A 7,437-nucleotide genomic window follows, 5' to 3' on the forward strand; every position below is an offset into this window, starting at 1 on the left:
CACTTTGAGTTTAACCATAATTTTTGGATATAGTTTCATGTTCATAATAAAAATCATTTTCTCAGAATAACAACTTTTAAATCAAAGTTTATCATAGTTTTTAATTAACTAACCCAAAACAGCCCGCGGTGTTACTACGACGGCGTAAATCTGGTTTTACGGTGTTTTTCGTGTTTCCAGGTTTTAAATCATTAAGTTAGCATATCATATAGATATAGGACATGTGTTTAGTTTATTTTAAAAGTCAAGTTAGAAGGATTAACTTTTGTTTGCGAACAAGTTTAGAATTAACTAAACTATGTTCTAGTGATTACAAGTTTAAACCTTCGAATAAGATAGCTTTATATGTATGAATCGAATGATGTTATGAACATCATTACTACCTTAAGTTCCTTGGATAAACCTACTGTAAAATAGAAAAATGGATCTAGCTTCAATGGATCCTTGGATGGCTCGAAGTTCTTGAAGCAGAATCATGACACGAAAACAAGTTCAAGTAAGATCATCACTTAAAATAAGATTGTTATAGTTATAGAAATTGAACCAAAGTTTGAATATGATTATTACCTTGTATTAGAATGATAACCTACTGTAAGAAGCAAAGATTTCTTGAGGTTGGATGATCACCTTACAAGATTGGAAGTGAGCTAGCAAACTTGAAAGTATTCTTGATTTTATGAAACTAGAACTTTTGGAATTTATGAAGAACACTTAGAACTTGAAGATAGAACTTGAGAGAGATCAATTAGATGAAGAAAATTGAAGAATGAAAGTGTTTGTAGGTGTTTTTGGTCGTTGGTGTATGGATTAGATATAAAGGATATGTTATTTTGTTTTCATGTAAATAAGTCATGAATGATTACTCATATTTTTGTAATTTTATGAGATATTTCATGCTAGTTGCCAAATGATGGTTCCCACATATGTTAGGTGACTCACATGGGCTGCTAAGAGCTGATCATTGGAGTGTAAATACCAATAGTACATACATCTAAAAGCTGTGTATTGTACGAGTACGAATACGGTGCATACGAGTAAAATTGTTGATGAAACTGAACGAGGATGTAATTGCAAGCATTTTTGTTAAGTAGAAGTATTTTGATAAGTGTCTTGAAGTCTTTCAAAAGTGTATGAATACATATTAAAACACTACATGTATATACATTTTAACTGAGTCGTTAAGTCATCGTTAGTCGTTACATGTAAATGTTGTTTTGAAACCTTTAGGTTAATGATCTTGTTGAATGTTGTTAACCCATTGTTTATTATAACAAATGAGATGTTAAATTGTTATATTATCATGATATTATGATATATAATATATCTCAGTATGATGTATATACAGTTAAATGTCGTTACAACGATAATCGTTACATATATGTCTCGTTTCGAAATCATTAAGTTAGTAGTCTTATTTTTACATATGTATTTCATTGTTAATACACTTAATAATATATTTACTTATCATTTAACATAATTAACCAAGTGTATCAATATCTTAATATGATTCATATGTACCTAGTAAGACGTTGTTATAACGATAATCGTTATATATATCGTTTTCGAGTTTCTTAAATTAATAGTCTCATTTTTATGTATATAACTCATTGTTAAAATACCTAATGAGATACATACTTATAATAAAAACATGTTAACTATATATATAACCATATATATGTCATCGTATAGTTTTTACAATTTTTACGTTCGTGAATCACCGGTCAACTTGGGTGGTCAATTGTCTATATGAAACATATTTCAATTAATCAAGTCTTAACAAGTTTGATTGCTTAACATGTTGGAAACATTTAATCATGTAAATATCAATCTCAATTAATATATATATAAACATGGAAAAGTTCGGGTCACTACAAAACTTACTAAAACTATAGTTTAATAATTAAAATCATAATTATTATTAAAAATACAAAATACCGAATTATTTATTATTTTTATGCAAAATTCGTATTTACTAATTAAATAACAATAAAAAAAAATATTGACAAATATTCTTGGAAAAGTACTAAATCAATTTGTTTATTTAAAAAAAGAATATATATATATATATATATATATATATATATATATATATATATATATATATATATATATATATATATATATATATATATATATAAACCCTTAAAATAAATGAATTTAAAAAAAATTACTTTTTAATTAAAAATTATAATGGAAAACTACTTTTATTATTTTATTTTGTGCATTATCCTATGACCTAACATTTAATACTTTTGAATTTTAAAATTCCATTAAAAATTAAAATATTTCTTTTTCTTTTAATTATTTTATTCTTTTTACCTAATTATTTTAAGTATAAATACCCCTCATTATTCATTCAAACTCACACCAAAATTTCTCTCATTCTCTCTTTGAAGAATTACTACTAGTAAGTATTCTTTTCTTACTTTTTACTTTTTACTTTTTACTTTTTACTTTTTACTTTTTACTTTTTACTTTTTACATTTTACTTTTTACATTTTACTTTTTACTTTTTACTTCGGTTTATTTTTTTTACCGAAACATGTAAATAATGTTATAAATTATATGCAATTAAAATAAATAACATGTTATAATTAGTAATATATGTTACTAAAAATTATAAAAGTATTTTTATGAATTAATATATAGGAATTATAATTAAAATCGAATTAATGAATATATGTGTATATACACACCTACCGTGAAGGTTATAATTAAAGATAGCATACAAAGACTACAAACATCACCGCTACTTGTGGCCTAGGGTGATCCTTGTTACCATTATGGGACGCTTGTGGATCTCGAATGCCAAGACTTAGATTCTGGTCAAGAGATCCTGGGCCACTCGGTAACAATAGATCATTCGAGTGACTTGCATGTTAGCAACGAAGTTTGGGCGAGATTGTACAACATCTTTGTTAAGAATTATAACCCGAACATTATTAAACTAGAAGTTTACTATAAGTGGAAGCTTTCCATAAATAGTAGGTTTCCAAAAATAGAAACTTTTGAGAAATAGGAACTTTTCTCGGAAACCGTCACTGTCAATATAGTTGCTATATTAATAAACATACTTTATGTCAAGTTAGACATTAACTAATCAAACGTTATACCCCTAGGTTGATATCCAGATCACTTACTTGCTTTACTTTCATTCTTGCGTGGAATACTTCAACTGCTATTTAAGGTGAATTTCATAGCCCCGTTTTTACATTTTTATGTTTTTACAATGGGGTGAGACACATGCTTTATTTTAAATGCTTTAACATGCTAGACACAAGTACAAACTTATTATGCGACCAACATGAGTATTTTATTATGTTCATTTGAAACATATAAATCCCTGCTTTTTAATATCATTAATTGCTAGATGAATAAAAGTGGCAAACGGAATTATTATAGATAGCGCTATTGGGAGTAACATCCCGCACTGTTGACCTCAGGTCAATTGGTGGTATAATAATGATCTCGACAATTATATATGTATTGTTACGGGGTAAAATCATTTAGTTTTGATATTATACGCTCATGGCATACTTTTGATATACATGATATATTGACTTTATTTAAATCTTGTGGTCTAACAAACTTACTCAAAATTAAACCTATGTTATTCACTCAACCTCGTGTTGACTTTTTAAGCATGTTTGTCTCAGGTAATTAGAAGCTGTTGATGTGCAGCTTTGATGATGATTGCTTGCTATGCTTGGAGTCTTCATGCATTACTTATCATTCCATTTAAAAACATTTAATGCTTTGTTCATTCAATAAAATTTAATGACTATTTGTCTTCCGCTGCAAAAACTCAATAAAAGTTATATAAAACGTCTCATATAGAGTCATTCTCGTTATACAATTGCTTGATTTGATATAATTAGTTACAAATACCCTCGACCCTATTTGGGGGTGTGACACCTCTTCCAAGGATCAGCTTTAGTGGGCGTGTAATCCGAGGGGCACTCCTCCTGGATTGCGTGAAGTAATGTTTCGATCTCTGGGACGGTGAAACGGTAGTAACAGGTGAATTACATTACTAGTCCTTAGGATTAGACGAGTGGGAAAAGGGTTCAGAAAAACATCTGAACTAGAAAAGATGAATTTTCCAAGTCGGTACAGCGAATAGCAGACATGTAGCAAGAACGTAATCAGGCATAGTAACTACAGCAGCCTAGATCGTCTACAGCAGTACATAGCATGGCAACAATAACAGTATCAAACAGAAGTATCATGCAAAAAGCAGATAGTAGCATGCAGTAGCGAGAATAATCAAAAGCATACAGCAAGTTCACATAGCAGTATGCAGTAGTATGCAGCAAGTTCATATAGCAGTAAAAGTAAGCAGTAGCATGCAGTAGTAATAAGCAGTAACATGCAATAAGATCTAATAGTAGCATGCAGCAGTTTCGCAGAAACAAATAAACGAGCAAGTTGTAGATTAGTCCTATTAACGAATCCTACTCGACTCAGTCAAGACTCACTAATGCAACCTAATTCCCTACAACCAATGCCCTGATACCAAATGTGACGCCCCGTACAAAACCATCATGTACGAATCGTCAAATACAGGTCCATTACACGGTATAATACTACATGCTGTTTTTAAAACGAGTTTTGCATTCATGAAAGGATAACGTTTTACAAAGGATAACGTGACACAAAGGTCGTTACAAATCCATTATTCAAAATAACAATAAGTTGCGGATGCAAAATAAAAGTTCCATGATTGAGACATCTCTAAGTAATGCAGCGGAAGTCTAACACAGTGTGTCTGTAACAGCAAGTCTATAACACCAAGACTATAACAGCAAGTCTAACAGCGGAAGCAACAACGTCTAAGCACCTGAGAAATACATGCTTAAAAAGTCAACACAAATGTTGGTGAGCTATAGTTTATTTGTAATCAGTAATGTAATGTAGACCACGAGATTTCAGTGCTTCAAACCAGCATTTCAAATCAGTATTTCAAATCAGTATGATAAAGTATATGCTTATCCGTAGGCACCCGGTAACTAACTTAACGTAATATTACCCCCTAAAAGTACACTTGGCGAGTGCGTCTGTTTACGAAGTATTAAACACCCATTGAATGCTAGCGCGACTAGCCCGAGTGGGGATGTCAAACCCTATGGATCCATATCTAAGATTCACGTTCACCGGTTCATAAACCAATGACTAAACGTTACCAAGCTAAGGGGAATCTTTGTGCCGTTATGTCACCCACACATATATATAAAGTTTAAGTACTCGTGTCTAGTATGTAAAACATAAAAAGCGCATGTATTCTCAGTCCTAAAAATAGTAAAGTAAAAAAGGGAAGCTATAACTCACAGTGAATGTGCGGTAAAAGTTGATATGAAAAGTATGCAGGTAGTAAGTCGGTCCGAAAGGTCGTCAACCTAAGTCAAAGGTCACTAAGTCAGTATATTGTCCCCAAAAGTTTATAAGTGAATAAATTAAGTCTTAAGTATCATCATCATCATCATCATCCATAAAAGCTAAAGTAAGTTTTCAACAAGCATAGAGATCGAAACAAAAGGCTGACTTTGGACAGCTGCTACGACCTCTATACAAACTGAAAAGATGCGTGGTCAGTGGCCAAGGCTCCGTATGTGAGTCCTCTAACCGCTTTCCAGTTTTCAGACCCTAACTCGATGTCATTTGACCGTGGCGACGGTTCAAGCGCGAGTAGGTCAGAATTTTTCAGCACGTCGTTACAAAGGCGTAGTGATTTTCGGAAGGCTATAAATCCTAAACCGTATATCGGATTTAGGAGAGTCCTAAATGAAAAGTCAACTACTCGAAACGAACTATCTGAAAATCAAATTTCCAGAAGTCCCAGGAGACTGATCAGACCCCGAAAAATAGAAAACAAGTGCTCCAGTGGGTTTCTTGGTGCTTGATGCTCATCACGGTTCTCATCCTTGATGCGTGTAAGCTTCAAGTGTACAACTCTTTGATGTTTTAGCATCACTTTGACCAAGTTTCAACCATCAACACACAACTAAGAGTAAAATCTAACACTCTACAAGTTTTGAACATCAATGTTGTCTCTTTATTGCATAAACCCAATAAAGCTTCAACCTTTGTCCTTTTGACACAAGTTTATGCATCTTCATCATATGAGATGATGAAGACTTGATTTTTATCACCATAAAAATCATAAAAAGGTTCCAAGTAAGTGAAATCTACAATAATAACTTAGATCTCAAGTGTTAAGAAACCCTAAGCTAGAAAGCTTGGATCTTTACAAGATTAATGAGACCATAAGCTAGAAAGCTAAGATCTAGTGAAAGTAATGAGACCATAAGCTAAAAAGCTAAGATCTAAAAAAAATAATGAAACCCTAAGCTAGAAAGCTTGGATCTTTAATGTTCTTGAAGATCCTTAAAGCAAAAGGGTAGATCTTCAAGTTTCGTGAAGATCATAAACACAAGTTTTGATCTTTTTAACAAAATAAAGGGATCATAAGCTAGAAAACTTAGATCCAACAAAGTAATGAAGATTCAAAGCTAGGAAGCTTGAATCTTTCATGTTCTTGAAGGATTCAAATCAAAGTTTGAATCTTCAAGATATAACAAGATCAAGAAGCTAAAAAGCTTGACCTTTAATGATGATGATGATGATGTCGTGATGATGAAGAAGAAGAAGAAGAAGAAGAAGAAGAAGAAGAAGAAGAAGAAGAAGAAGAAGAAGAAGAAGAAGAAGAAGAAGAAGAAGAAGAAAATTAAAACTTACAATTTTTAGTGTGAGAAAGAGAGAGAATTAGAGAGCAAGTGTGTGTAAAATAAGAATGAGATCAAGTGTGAAATGGGTGAATGAGGCTTGTATTTATAGTGTGGTAGTGGTGGTGGTGGTCTTCCGAAACCGTGGGCACCATGGGGGTGACAAGGGGGACAACTTTTGCTTTTTGGTTAGTGGTGGTCTAAAGGTGGTGCTTACTGTTAGGATCCCATGCAACATTTGTAGTAATGGTTAACAAAAATGCTAGTATGTTGGCTCTTATAAATGGGTTTTTGTCCTACATCTTAATGGGTCATAATCCATTTAAAATTGGGCTAATTAAATGGTCCATTAGCTAGAGTAGGGTGGGCTCAAGTCCAATAAAGTAGAAAGTCCATTAAGACTAACTAGTGTGCATTAGTAAAATACTAAGCATAATTAAGCAACCAATAAGCCAAGTAATTGTCATTAGGAAATAACAATTAGTATTACGTAGTCATAATATTCCAATTATGATAAAAGTTAAACGTGTACCAAGTACGTAGCTCGCTTTAAACGACAATTGACGCTAACGGTTATAAAAGCATTCGGGGATCAAGTTAAGTGATTAAACACTTAATAACACGCTGTAAGGTATTAACGAAAGTGATTATCATGAAATAAGATCCCAGAGCATAAAATAGCTCGGTACGCACAAATACGCAGTTTCGTGAAAGT

The sequence above is a fragment of the Rutidosis leptorrhynchoides genome, chromosome 4, assembly GCF_046630445.1.
Source record: "Rutidosis leptorrhynchoides isolate AG116_Rl617_1_P2 chromosome 4, CSIRO_AGI_Rlap_v1, whole genome shotgun sequence".
Lineage (NCBI taxonomy): Eukaryota > Viridiplantae > Streptophyta > Magnoliopsida > Asterales > Asteraceae > Rutidosis > Rutidosis leptorrhynchoides.